The following is a 13760-nucleotide window of genomic DNA, read 5'->3' as shown; positions in this document are numbered from 1 at the left end:
GGAGGCAAGCTATTTCAGAAGAGGATGCCATTCTTGCTTCCAAGCTTGGAGCTCCACCAAACACTGTCCACTATGGGTAACCATTATTGCATTTAACACATCAGTGCCACAGTGTTGAGCATCACAGCAACCATGAGTTACCTCTGTACAGCAAGTGGACAGACTAAGGCTATATGACCTAGAAGAATGTTTGAACAAAATAAATTAAAACCGAGCCAATTTTTATCCTATAAGAATAAGAATTTTTAAATAGGTAATTTAGCATCAATATATGCTTACTAAAATACTGGAAAGAAACATTAAGGTGATTTTTTAAATTACCTGTTATTTTATGATTATTAACATTATGGTATATTTATCCCCAGAAATATTTTTCCTTCACTGAAAATACAGAGAAAAGAATGTGTGCTACTTTATGTTTTCTATCTGTGAAAATTTAACAATAAAAATATTTATATTCATAAGTCAAAAAGATCCTTAAATTATAATAACTAGCTTAACAAAATACTGAGCACATTGCATTATTATAATTATATGGAATGCTGTTGTTGTTAGGTGCCATCTAGTACAACTCATAGCTACTCTACAAACAACATATCTGTTCTCTGTGCTATCCTGTCCTATCTTGACCATCTCTGCCACACTTGAGTCCACTGCTTCAGTCACTTTGCCAATTCATCTCATTGAAGATCTTCCTTACTTTACTGACCCTCCACCTTTCCAAGTATGATGTACCTCTCCAAGGAGTAGCCCCTTTTAGAGACTAAGGTGTGCCTAATCCAGGCCAAGGTCTTTGCAATTACTTGCTATCCATCAGAGACCTGAGCAATGACTAAGGATAACAGAAGGATAATTGATGCCTTGAGTTGTGGTGCTAGAGAAGAGTACTGAACATACCATGGACTGCCAAAAGGACAAACAGACCTATATTTGACATGGTAAAACCATGCTGTTTTTTAGAAGAAAGGATTTTGAAGCATCATCTCACATATTTTGGGCATGCTGCCAGGAGGGACCAGTCTTTGGAGAAGGACATCATGTCTGAACGTGTGGAGGGACAGGGCAGGAAAAGACCCTGGATGAGATGGATTGACACAATAACTGGGATAATGAGGGTAAGTGTGTTAGGTTGGAGAGAGGATAGGGCTCAGGATAGGGCAGGGTTCAGAGCTGTTGTTCATAGGGGCACTAAGAAAAGAATTGGAGGTACCCCCAAAATAATCAGGAAAGGTTTGTATCAGAGTTGTAATGTTTCTCCATATTTATTCAGTATATATTCTGAGCAGATAGTTCTCTGAAGAAGAATGTGGGATCAGAATCAGAGGCTGACTCATGAACAACCTGTTCGTGAGTTATGTGATGACATAACTCTTTGTTATACAGATAATACAGCCTTGCTTGCTGAAAGTGGGGAGGACTTGAAATACTTGCTGCAGAAGATCAAAGATTATAGCCTTCAATATGAATTGCATCTTAATATCAAGAAGACAAAAACCCCTCACCACTGGACTGATAAACAACATCATGATAGGTTGAGAAAAGAATGAAATTACCCATGATTTTATTAGAACCACAAACAACACCCTTGGCACCAGCAGTCATGTGATTAGGAGACATACTGCATTAGCCATGTCCTCTGTCTTGGACCACTCCAAATTACTGAGGAGCAATGATGTAAGTTTGAAGACTGAGGTGAATCTGAATCAAGCCATGATCTTTTCCATCTTTTGCTATGCAACTGAGAGCTGGAAAATGAATAAAGGTACATAAGAGTTAATGCTTTTAAAAAAAAAGTTAATGCGTTTGAGTTGTGTTGGAGAAGAGCACTAAATATCCCATGGGCTACCCAAAGAACAAACAAATAGGTCTTGGATAGCAATGCTCTGAATAACAGATCTGGACCTTGTCCTATCCTGCACCATCCTTGTTTCCCCTGACACACTTAAGCCTGTTGCTACAATCATTGTATTAATCCTTTTCACTGAAGATCTTATTCTTTTCCACTGCCTGTACATTTTTCCAAGCTTGATGTCCCTTTCTGGAAACATGTTGAAAGTATGTGAGATGAACCTTCAACATCCTTGTCTATAAGGAGCACTCTGGTTGCACTTTCTCCAAGATATATCTATTCTTTTGGCAGTAACCCTGATTGTAAACAGTACCCACGTTTTCATCATGGCAACTCTTCTTACCCATTTCACCACCAACTTTTCATTAGAAAACCTTTATTTTCTCTTGCTTTCACTAAAGATCCAAACACTCTGTTCAAGTGCAACAGTCAGAGTCATCCTGAATAATATAGGCCATTTCATTTTCCATCTTTTCAAAACTGACTTTGACATCGCATTTCTTTCATACCGAAAGCCTAGGTCTTTATAAGATTGACCCACGGCTTAATAAGAAGAATGTTTTCTTCTATTTTTTTTCTCTGAATGTCTTTTTAGCAATTCTTTCTCAGTGATGCTAGGTTCATGGATTCAATACTCTTTAGTCACATATTCTTCCAGTGATTTGATAATATTTTATTAGGGAGCCCTAGTGGCCTAGTGAGTAAGGAGTTGCACTGCCAATCCAAAGTCAAATAGTTCAAATAGATGCACTGCTTTAAAGATGCACAATCTATTCCCATGCGATTTACAGGCTTTGAAAGCCTGCTGGAGGATCAGCTATGAGCTGGTTCTGACTCAGTGGTAATGAGTTTGAAAGCTGTTATCATTTTGTAGACATACCAAACTTGCGTCTGCCCCAGATTTATCGATCATTTGAACCCTGTTTCTATTCTTCTACTGGAGCTTCTCATGACTTAATTCTTCACTCACTGAAAATTCTGAAATGTACTCTCATTTGAGAGGACTAGCTTTTGATCATCCTCACGACAGTCTCAGCCCTCCCTCTCTATTCTATGTTCCACACCGCACTGTCAAGGCTGTCCTGTACAGCACTCATCACCTAATATTCCTATACGTATTTTTTTGGTAGTCTATCCTATTTTACAAAAACATAAGCTAATAATAATAGTAATAATGACAAAATCTTTTTACTTTCTGGGCATAGTGTCCTTGACTAATGACTGAAAGAATTATTTAAAAAACACTGACACACACACACACACACACACACACACACACACACACACAAACAAAACCAAAGGTCTGGACAGATTGATTTAAGGTATTTTGTGCTGAAACAGATTCCGAAGGAACTGAAATGGAAAAACCAGGGATGTTACAAAATTAAGCATACAGGAAGAACAAGGAGTGGGAAGAGGAATGTACCATAATCTAAGAAATCCAAATCCTCCCACTTTATTATTGTTTCCAATGTAAACAGAGTAGTAGTCATAGTAGGAACTAGAGTGTGGATGTTATTGGGGTTTGGAGGGCCATGAATGTCAGGGAGCAAATATGAATTGAATTTAATAGCAGTGGGGGTACCTCTGGGGGTTTTTTAGTAGAGAACTTATATGACTGGAGAATTTTAGGAAGATTTATCTTGCAGGAATATACAGTGCAGATTAAAACAAGGAAGGTTGTACATACAGAGTACAGAGCTTTATAGAAGTCATTCTATCTTAACTCACTCTAACTCTTGGTAAATCAGAAAAGACCTTCAGAAAAGCTTTCATTTGTGATTCTCCCAGCTAAGGTTAATACATTAAAATGAACTATTTTTTAATAGATAAGAAAGCCAACATGTTTTAAAGCTGATACAAACATAACAGAGAAAGTTCCAAGAAAACAAAATTTATCTAATTTGACACACACACACACAGACACACAAAAAACCCTCATTCACTCATTGAAATTGGGTTGATTCCAATTCATATTAACCTTCCACTGAATTTGCAGGGCTATAAATAATAACTGGAAGAGACTGTCCTTTTTTCCCCCATTAAGCTTCTGGAGAAATAAAACCACCAGAGATGCACAGCAACAGTGCAACTCAGCCAGACAATGCCACCAACATAAAAGACAAAATAGAAAACAAACCCTATCCAAAGAGCTCCTTAGTTGAGAAATTTTTCCTCCTGTTCACCACTTTACATCTGAGTTAGGCATCCTACTATGGTATACAATGTGTAACCCAGAATTAATATTTCTAGATCTGTAAGTAATAGGGACTGACATGAAAATAGGAAGTATGTACTATCAGGAAATGATCTATGATTTTAGAAATATGTATTCTTAAAAGTAGCCTTTGAAAAAATCAATTACTATAAGTTTTATATATTTAACATTAATAATATTTGCTGAGTTTATGTGATTCATTAACCCGGCATCATTTTAGTATGCTCCTCTACTTTCATGGAGTCCATTTTGACACATCATCTAAATTCATCTTCTATTGACTTTATTAAAGTGTAAATTTTTATGGGAAGAGATTGTTCATATTTCTTCTGTGGAACAGCTGGCAGATTTGAACCATATGCACTGCATTATGCACTATGTCAGGAGAGCGGCTTTTCTGGTATGTTTGAAAAACCATAAATGGTTTAATAATGCTTGAACAAGATTTTTTTCCCAGTTTTATTGACTATACATTTAGGAAATTTCCTTCAGAGAACTAAAGTAGTATTTCTCAAGTCTAAATTATGTGCAGTAACCTTTAAATATGTGGACGTGCAGAAGAAAACCGAACTAAAACAAAGAAGTAATTCTACAAATAAGTGATTGGAAACTCTTTCAAGGCCATAAAGCAGTATGGAAGCATAGCTCTCAAGTAAGAAAGCACAAAGTTAGCTAAACAGGATCCTGTAAGCTGTCCTTTTTAAATAAAATATCTATTGCTGTTGTTATGTGCCATTGAGTAGCGTGTGACCCTCTGTACAACAGCTCTGAACTCTGCCCTATCCTGAGCCAGTCTCACTGACTCTGACACACCTACTCCCATTGCCCCAGTTATCCTGTCAGTTCATCTTATGTGGGGGCATCTTCGTTCCCTGTGCGATCCCTCCACCCTTTCAAGCATGATGTCCTTCTTCAAGGACTGGTGCCTCCTGGCCATGTGCCCAAAGTATGTGAGATGGAGCTTCAAAATCCTTGTCTCCAAGGAGAGACTTGGTTTAAAAAATAATCTATAATGTAATTTAAGAATATTAGAAGCCACTATGAAGCAATGCATTTTGCTTAATGAGGAATACTCTTAATGAAGAATCAGAGCAATCGACTGGCATAGTTTAATCTCCAGAAAAAGTGAATACTACAAAACGTTTGAGGGGTTTGGAGCTTTTTGTTTGTTTGTTTTTTGCAAATAAGAAGACATACAACATCCCTAGCATTTTTTGAAAAGAAAGTAGAACTATATCCATCCTACTGCCATTGAGCTTTTCTGACTCAGTAACTTTCCTACTGGGTTGCCAAGTCTGAAAATCTTTACAAAAGGAGATTGTACATTCTTCTCCCATGCAGTACATTGGTGATATACAACCACTGAACTTTTAGTTTAGAAACTCGATACATTTTACATTACACCACTGTTGTACTTGCTAGGTGCCACCAAGATGACTTCTACTTCTAATGATCTATGAATACAATGAAGCCTTGGCCTTATACTGCGTCATCCTCATAAACAGCCATAATCAAGTCCATTTGATATTGTCAATGTGTAAATCCATCTCATTGTAGACCTTCTTCTCTTTCAATGATCCTTTTCTTTTCCAAGCACAATTATTTTGTCCAAGGACTAGGACCTCATGACAACTTGCCCTAATCTGGTGAGACAACCTTTCACCAGCTTTGCCTTCAAAGAGAATCTTAGTTATATTTCCTCCAAGTGAGTTTTGTTTATTCCTTTGGCAATACATTGTATTTTTAATACTCTATCAACATCACAATTCAAAGGCATCACCTATTCTTCGACATTCCTCAATCACTGTACAACTTTCCATACATATGAAGCAAATGAAAATGCCATGGCTTGGGTCAGGTGAACCTTAGTCTTTAAACTGACATCTTTGCTCTTTAGCATTTTAAGAGATCTGTGACAACAGATTAAAACCAAGGCAACAGTTTTTTCATTGTTGTTGCTGTTGTTTTTCTTGAGGAAAAATATCACGGGTGTTGATTTCAGATCTGAGCAAAATTAAATCATTGGCAATCCTTTCTCCATCTGTCATGATGCTGTCTATTGGCCTAGTTGACAGGAACCCTACTGTGCTACCATGCAGCATTATATGGTATACTTTTAAAAGTCAGTGATTAATCTAATGTTTCAACTTTTATAATTTGCATATCAAATGAATTAATGGAGACAGAATAACAACCCTGATATGATGTAGTCCACTATACACCATATTGATTCATATGACATGTGAGCTGACCCAAAGACTACAGATAGAATAGATAAGAAAGATTATATAGATGAGAGAGAGAGATGGCATCTCCTTCCTACATGTTTCCAGGGCACTTTGGATTTCCTTGAGTCACAGCAGTCTTCACTGTTTTCTAGATCTTTTCTATCTTTATAGAATGTTATGCTATTACCAAGAAGCTCTGGTGGCCTAGTGGTAAAGAGCTGTGCTGGCGACTTGAAGGCATTCGGTTCAAATCTACCAGCTGTTCCACAGGAGAAAGATCAACAATCTTTTCCCATGCAATTTTACTGCCTCTGTAAGCCTGCTGTAGAGTTAGCTTTGAGTTGGTTCCAACTCAACAGTACACAACAACAGCAACAGCATGTTATTACCAAAAAGCTCTGGTGAGGCAGTGTTTAAAGTGCCTCACTCTAACCCAAAGGCTAGCAACTGAAACCATCAACCCACTAGTTGCTCTACAGGAGAAAGATATGGCAGCCTGTTTCTGTAAAGCTTAGAGTCCTGGAAACGACACGGGATCAGTCTACTATGTTTTGTTGGGTCACGAGGAATCTGTATTGACTCAACAGAAATAGGTTGTTTATTGTTTGTTTCATTTTCTTTTGCTTGTTTGTTTCCCGAAAATGAATTCCTGTGAGTGACTTCAAATTAGTGTGGGATTTCTTTTCTTTTAGAAGTTATGAAAAGTTCTGATGTTGCACAGTCTTATAAATCCAGTAAAACAAAGCCTACTGAATTATACCTTCATAAGGGTAAATTGTGTGCTATGTAGATCAAATCTCAATAAAAAGATAGGAAATAAAACTTTTTTGAAACTAACCTCCTTATAGTTCTGCTGTGAACACTTAATGTAAATAATTTTGTTTGAAAATTTGCCTAGACAATTCAAGCAGTGTCCAAGATATGAACAAGATCAGCTCCTAAGGAGTCTTTAGAATTTGCTAAGTCAGTCAGAACAGGGCGTCATAGTTATCATTTAAGCCTACATCCAGACAGGAAATTAAACAACATTACAGTGGGCAAATCTCTCCACACAGTCCTCTCCTCAAAATGTCAGAGTAAGGATATAAGTTTAAAGACAGTTACAGTTACACCTCACCCAAGCTGGAAAGAAGCTGTGATGCAATCCCAAAAGAACATAGTTTTAATCTACCAGTTGCTCCATGGGAGAAAGATGGGAAATATCCACCTGTGAAATTAACTGCAGCTGAAAATCCTCTCGAGGTCCAGCTAAGAGTCAGTTCCAACTGGATAGTGCAAAACAACAATGGCATATGTATGTGAAAGTAGTAAAATGGGTAAAGAAGACAGAAGAAATATTAATGGTTTTGAACTGTAGTGTTGGCAACGACTATTGCCTGCATAACGCACTTTACAAAAAACCTCAAAAAAATCTGTCTTGGGAAAAGTGCCACCAAAGAGCTTGTCAGAATCAACTTCATCTCACATACAGCCTGTCTGTTATAGAAAAGGACCAGGTCCTGGAGAAAGATAGCACTTTTGGTAAAGCAACGGGTCACTGGAAAAAAGACTGTCAAGGAAACAGACGTACAGGCTTACACAGTGGCTTCAAGAGTGAACTTACCCACAGCAGAGACTGCGACAATAACACAGGATCCAGGGGGGTTGTTTCAGTCAGTTGCACACAGGATTACCAAGAGATAGCTACAACTCAGTGACACGGAATAAAAACTATGGTAAGAAAAAGAATCTCTGACGGTGCAGTCAATTAAGTTTTAGATTATTGAGAAGGTGATAGTCCACATCTACCAGCCCCTCTCCCTGTGAAATCCGAGGCAGTCCATTTCAGGAAGCATGACCACCTTAGTATCCCTGAAAGGTAGCTCTTCTCTATTCAATAGGTTGCTATGAGTCAGAACTGATTCAAACTCATAAGTTTTCTTGCTTTGTTCAAGAAAAGGCTTGAATCCTGATTACTGATTTAAAAGCTACACACACAGTAAAGGAAGGTGATTATGATGAAGAATTTGCCGCTGGAATGGTTTACTTATTTCACAAAGAAGGTAAATTTACATAGCCATAAAACACATTTTCAGTTGAAACAGTGTTATTCCACTTAAAAATGATGGTACTACACTCAAAGATGGCAGCCACTTTCAACAGGGGGAGGGAAAAAAGAGTTGCTATCTTTGAGTGTGACTCTTGGGGTCTCGCTAATCATCCAACCTCATCCATCAGTCTTTGAAAAGGTCCAGCCACCTCTTTCAAGTAACTCATTCCAGGACTTCAACACATTATTTTTCCTGCTTCAGTCATTTTTACAAGTCAGATTGTTTCCTGTTTCATTTCATCAGCCCTGATAGAATCACTTCTAATTTGTTACAGGCCCTGATTACAAGGCAAATAGTAGTGTATAATAAACTATCTAGGTTCTTTTCTTAACAAGATCTACCGAATTTTTGCTTTGTTTGTTAATTTGTTTTATAAGTGGAAACAAGTAGCCTAGATAGATGTGTAGGGAGAAAAGCAGTTGTTGTGTTGTTTTTTTGGTGTTTTTTTGTTTGTTGTGCTGTTTTTTGTTTTTTTTTTTAAATTTTGCTTAGACAATCCAATCTATTATCTATACATCATATAACCGGCTAAGCCCTGATGCAAAGAGCATATTACATTCACAATTCCTGACAATGTGGATTTAAGGGGAGCCAAAAATGAAATATGATCTATCTTAGAAGTCCAAGTCTCATTTACCTTCAGATTAAATTAAATATTATTTTATAGATAATTTCATTACAAAAAAAGTAAACAAATAGAGAAGAACCAGCATTATATATAATGAGTAGACTTGCTTAAACAATTAAAGATTTCTGGTATATCATACTGAAAATGGGATCCTTAGTGAAAGCCAGATACATACTTTGTTTTATACCATGTAATCAGCTTTCTGAAAAACTTTGTTTGCTGAATATCATCACTTCAATTATAGAAAATAAATTTGTAGCTATCATAATATTTTAGTAGTTGTAGAAATGTTTAACACGTTGATGCAAATGACGGCAAATGTGTTTTAAAGCACGGTCGTCAACTTAAAAAGTGTGCAACAACTTGTTAATATTATACTATATGAATATGCAGTTCTTTCATCAGTACTTTTTGCCTTTCATTTAACTTGATGCTATGTAAATGGGAATCCCAGAACACTTGATTGTGCTTATGCAAAACCTATAATTAGATTAGAAAGCAGTCCTCAGAACAGAGCAGTGAAACACTGGATGGTTCAAAATTAGGAAAAGAGTGCTTCAGGGATGCATCCTGTCTCCATACTTTTTTCCAATCTATATGCAGAACAGATCATTCTGGAAGCAGGGCTTTCTGAGGAGGAACTTGGCATCAAGATTGGAAGAAGACTCATCAACAACATATGTTATGCAAATGACATATGCTTGTTGAAACTGAAGAAGACCTGAAGCACTTGCAGCAGAAGGTCAAGGATTGTCATCTTCAATATGGATTGAAGCTCAACATCAAGAAGACAAAGATTCTGACGACTGGGCCAACTGAGAGCACCATGATACATAGAGAAGAGATTGAGATTGTTAGCAATTACAGCTTGGTAGGCTCCACAATCAACACTCTTAATACCAGCAATCAGGAAATCAAAAGACGAATTGCTTTGGGAAAATCTGCTTTCAAGGACTTCTCAAGAGTGCTAAAAAGCAATGGTCTCGGTCTAGAGACTAAGGTGCACCTAATCCAGGCCATGGTCTTCTCAGTTACTTGTTATGCTTCAGAGAGATGGACAATGACTGTAGATGACAGAAGAAGATTCGATGCAGTCGAGTTTTGGTGCTGGAGAAGAGTCTTGAGCATACCATGGACCACCAAGAAAACAAACACGTCTGTCTTGAAGTAGCATCTGACTCAGGTGGTATAGCACTGGTCTGTGCATTGCTGTACAGAGGTAACTCATGGCTGATGTGATGCTGACGCCTGTGGCAGTGATGTGCCAATCGTAGTAATGGGTACCCATGGTGGACTGTGTTGGCTGGAGCTTCCAGACTAAATCAAGCCTGGAAGCAGGAGCGGCATCCACTTCTGAAATGGCTTGCCTCTGGAAACTCTACGTACAAACAGTGCTCAGGCTGTTCATTCATAGGGTCGCTATGAGTCGTCTATGACTCAACGGCACCAAACAACAACAACAACTTTCTTGAAGAGGGTGGAACCAAGTTTCTCCTTGGAGGCTAGGATTTTGAAGCTCCTTCTCACATACTTTTAGGCATGTGGCCAGGAGAGACCAGTCCTTGGAGAAGGACATCATTCTTGGAAGCAAGAGATGGATTAATGAAGTAACTGAGGCAATGGGACTTGGTATGTCAGAATTAGTGAGACTCACTCAGGACAGGGCACTTTTCAGAGCTACTGTACACAGGGTTGCTATGCATTGCAGGCAACTCAATGGCACATAACAACAATAACTGTAACAAGACATTCTGGTATCTTGGGCTGTAGGGTGTTGCATTGCTAACCAAAAGGGTCATACATCACTGGTAGTTAGACTCTATTAGATGCTCCTTGGGACAAAGAATCAACCTTCACTCCCATTAAGATTCACAATGTCAGAAACATAATGAAGGGCCTCTGTGAGTCATCACCCTCTTGTTGATAGCGAGTTGTACATAACTAACTAGCTGATAGTGAATTGTAATATTGTCTGTGAAAATCTTACATTAAATTTTCATATTATTATGAATTTTTTGCATTGTTGTAATGTGTCATCAATTAACCTTGACTCATATGTACAATAGCTCTGAATCTTTTCCTGAGCCAGTCTGATTCTCTTCAACACACCTACTCCGATCATCCCAGTTACTGTGTCAGTCCATCTCAACCAGGATCTTCCTCTCCTCCATATCTCTCTACTCTTCCAAGCATGATGTCCTTCTCCAGGGACCGGTCACTCCTGACATGCCCAAAGTATATGATACAAAGCTTCAAAAATCTTGCCTCTAAAAAGCAACTTGATTTCACCCTCTCCAGTAAAGACTTGTTTATTCTTTTCACAGTCCAAGGCAACAATTCTTCTTCTGCCATCCTTAGTCATTGTCCAGCTCTCTGATGTATAGCAAGAAATTGCAAAGATCATGCCTGAGTCAGGTGCACCTTGGTCTCTAGATTGATATTGTTACTCTTTAGCACTTTGGAGAGGTCCCTGGCAGCAGATTTCCCTAATATAATTTGTGTTTCGATGTCCTGATTGCTGGTGCCAAGAGTGTTGATTTTGGAGCCAAACAAGCTAAAATTGTTGACAATCTCAATCTCTTCTCCATTATGGTAAATTATACATATGCAAAACAAAATGTTATAAACATTATAAAAAGTGGAAAATCATTTGATCCTCCCAATGGAGGAAAACAAATTATTGTGTGTGTGTGTGTGTGCACGCGCATGTGTTGTTATTTACCATTGAAGTGGAATGGACCCATAGCTGATCCTCCAGCTGATTTTCAGAGGCAGTAAATTAAATGGAGGAGATTATCCATCCTTCTCCCACTGCTAATTCAGTGGATTCAAACTGTGTGCCTTTGGCAATGTTGCTTACCTGCTTACCACTAGGCCAGCAGAGCGTGCGTGCACCCGTGTGTGTGTGTTCTCTGGAGTCGGAGGGGTTGGAGTAAATTAACATGTGTGTATGTGTGTTTACATGGAATTGAACGACCTCTGATGGTGTAGTTCACAGGAAGTTGTGCTGCTAACCCAAAGGTGGACCCTCTCTATTAGTCTGAATCCACCAGTCACTTCTAAGGAGAAAGATAATCTCCTCCTGTGCAATGTACAGTCTCTGAAAACTCACTGGAGTATCAAATATGAAATCAGTTCAGACTGATAGTAACAAAAGAAGGAAGGGGGAGGGGGGATGCAAGTATATAAGTACTTTCTGGGGAGATACATACGCACAAAAACATGTTATGTAAATGTACATTTCTATATATGTACATATTTTTTCAACAAGAAGACACTGTTGATGAAATGTAAAATGGTAAAGCCACTATGAAAGGTAGCCACACACTTTCTCAGAGAGTTGGAAATAGAAATACCATTTGATCTAGCTTTCCCACTACCAGGAATATACCCTAAAAAAAAACCAGTGTCATGATGCAGACAGATGTATGCACATTCCTGTTTATTGAAGCATTTTTCACAATAGCTAAAAGTTGAAAGTAGTCTCTGTGCCCATCAACAAACGAATGGATAGAAAAACTGTGCTACATTCACACAATGTAATATTAAGCAGCACTGAAAAACAATGAACTTGTAAAACAATACACAAAATGGATGAGTCTTGAAGACATCATGCTGAGTGACACTTGGTCACAAAAGGAACACTGCTTAGGACCATTTCTATGAAAAATAGGATGAACACAGGCATGGGGAGAGCCAGGAAAGAATGGATAGGTAATGATCATTACACTGGAATGGGAGAAGGGAAGGACTATCTGAAAGCAAAGGATGACTAGATATTTAGTGTGTGGGAATTGACAATCTGGAACAGGAAGTACATTACAAAGTAAATGGAGATGGAGGAGGATAATGTATATCAATGAACGAATGGAAACCTATCACTAAAGTCACAATTTTTTAAAAGTAAAAGCAAAAATAGAGTTCCCTAGCAGTCCTGTGGATTTGTCTCTTGCTTCAACAGTGTTTGGATGGAACAAACCTGGCGACTCACCTCTTCCAGCCTCTGACAACCCTCCAATTTCATCTCCAGGTGTAACCTCAGGACCATCGTAGCCATCTCCTATTTTCAGGACCAGCTAACACCGTATTTTTGTTAGCCCCAAAACCTTGACCAATTATGAGCTTTCAGAGCTACCAAAATTATTCCACTGAAACGGATGCCAGCATCAACTGTCTGCTCAACCTGTACTGTGGGACTCTTACACCTACCTCTCTCTAGGTTTTTATTTTCACTGCAATGATGTAGACTTGGGAGGCACAGGACACTTCTTCCCCAAGTTGGTGAAGGAGAAGCGCAAGGGTGCTGAGGGTCTCTTGAAGCTGCAAATCCAGGACAGAAGTTGTGTCCTCTTCCAAGATATCCAGAAGCCATCTCAGAATGAGAGGGATAAAACCCTGGATGCCATGCAAGCAGTGCTGACCTTGGAGAAGAACTTAAACCAGGCCCTTCTGGATCTGCACGCCATGGGTTCCACCCACACTGACACCCATCTCTGTGACTTTCTGGAGAACCACTTCCTGGATGAGGAAGTGAAACTCCTGAAGAAGATGGGTGACCATCTGACCAATATTAGAAGACTGGGCAGTCCCCAGGCTGGGCTGGGCGAGTATCTCTTTGAGCGTCTCACCCTTTCACCCTTATTGGTGGTGTTATTTATCTATCTCTATCTCTATCTCTATCTCTATCTCTATCTCTATCTCTATCTCTATCTCTATCTCTATCTCTATCTCTATATCATCTATATCT

General features: G+C 38.6%; 1 protein-coding gene across 1 annotated transcript in view; it reads right to left on the bottom strand.

The window, feature by feature from the left end:
• LRFN5 (leucine rich repeat and fibronectin type III domain containing 5) overlaps positions 1-13760 on the bottom strand; it is a 395075-nt gene that overhangs the window by 357670 nt on the left and 23645 nt on the right. The gene's annotated exons all lie outside the window — the stretch shown is intronic.

This window comes from Elephantulus edwardii, unplaced genomic scaffold, assembly GCF_000299155.1.
Source record: "Elephantulus edwardii isolate Elephantulus edwardi_28Jun2011 unplaced genomic scaffold, EleEdw1.0 scaffold00100, whole genome shotgun sequence".
NCBI classification, from domain to species: domain Eukaryota; kingdom Metazoa; phylum Chordata; class Mammalia; order Macroscelidea; family Macroscelididae; genus Elephantulus; species Elephantulus edwardii.
The sequence above is the reverse complement of the archived record's forward strand: the minus strand, read 5'-3'. Positions and strand labels throughout refer to the sequence as shown.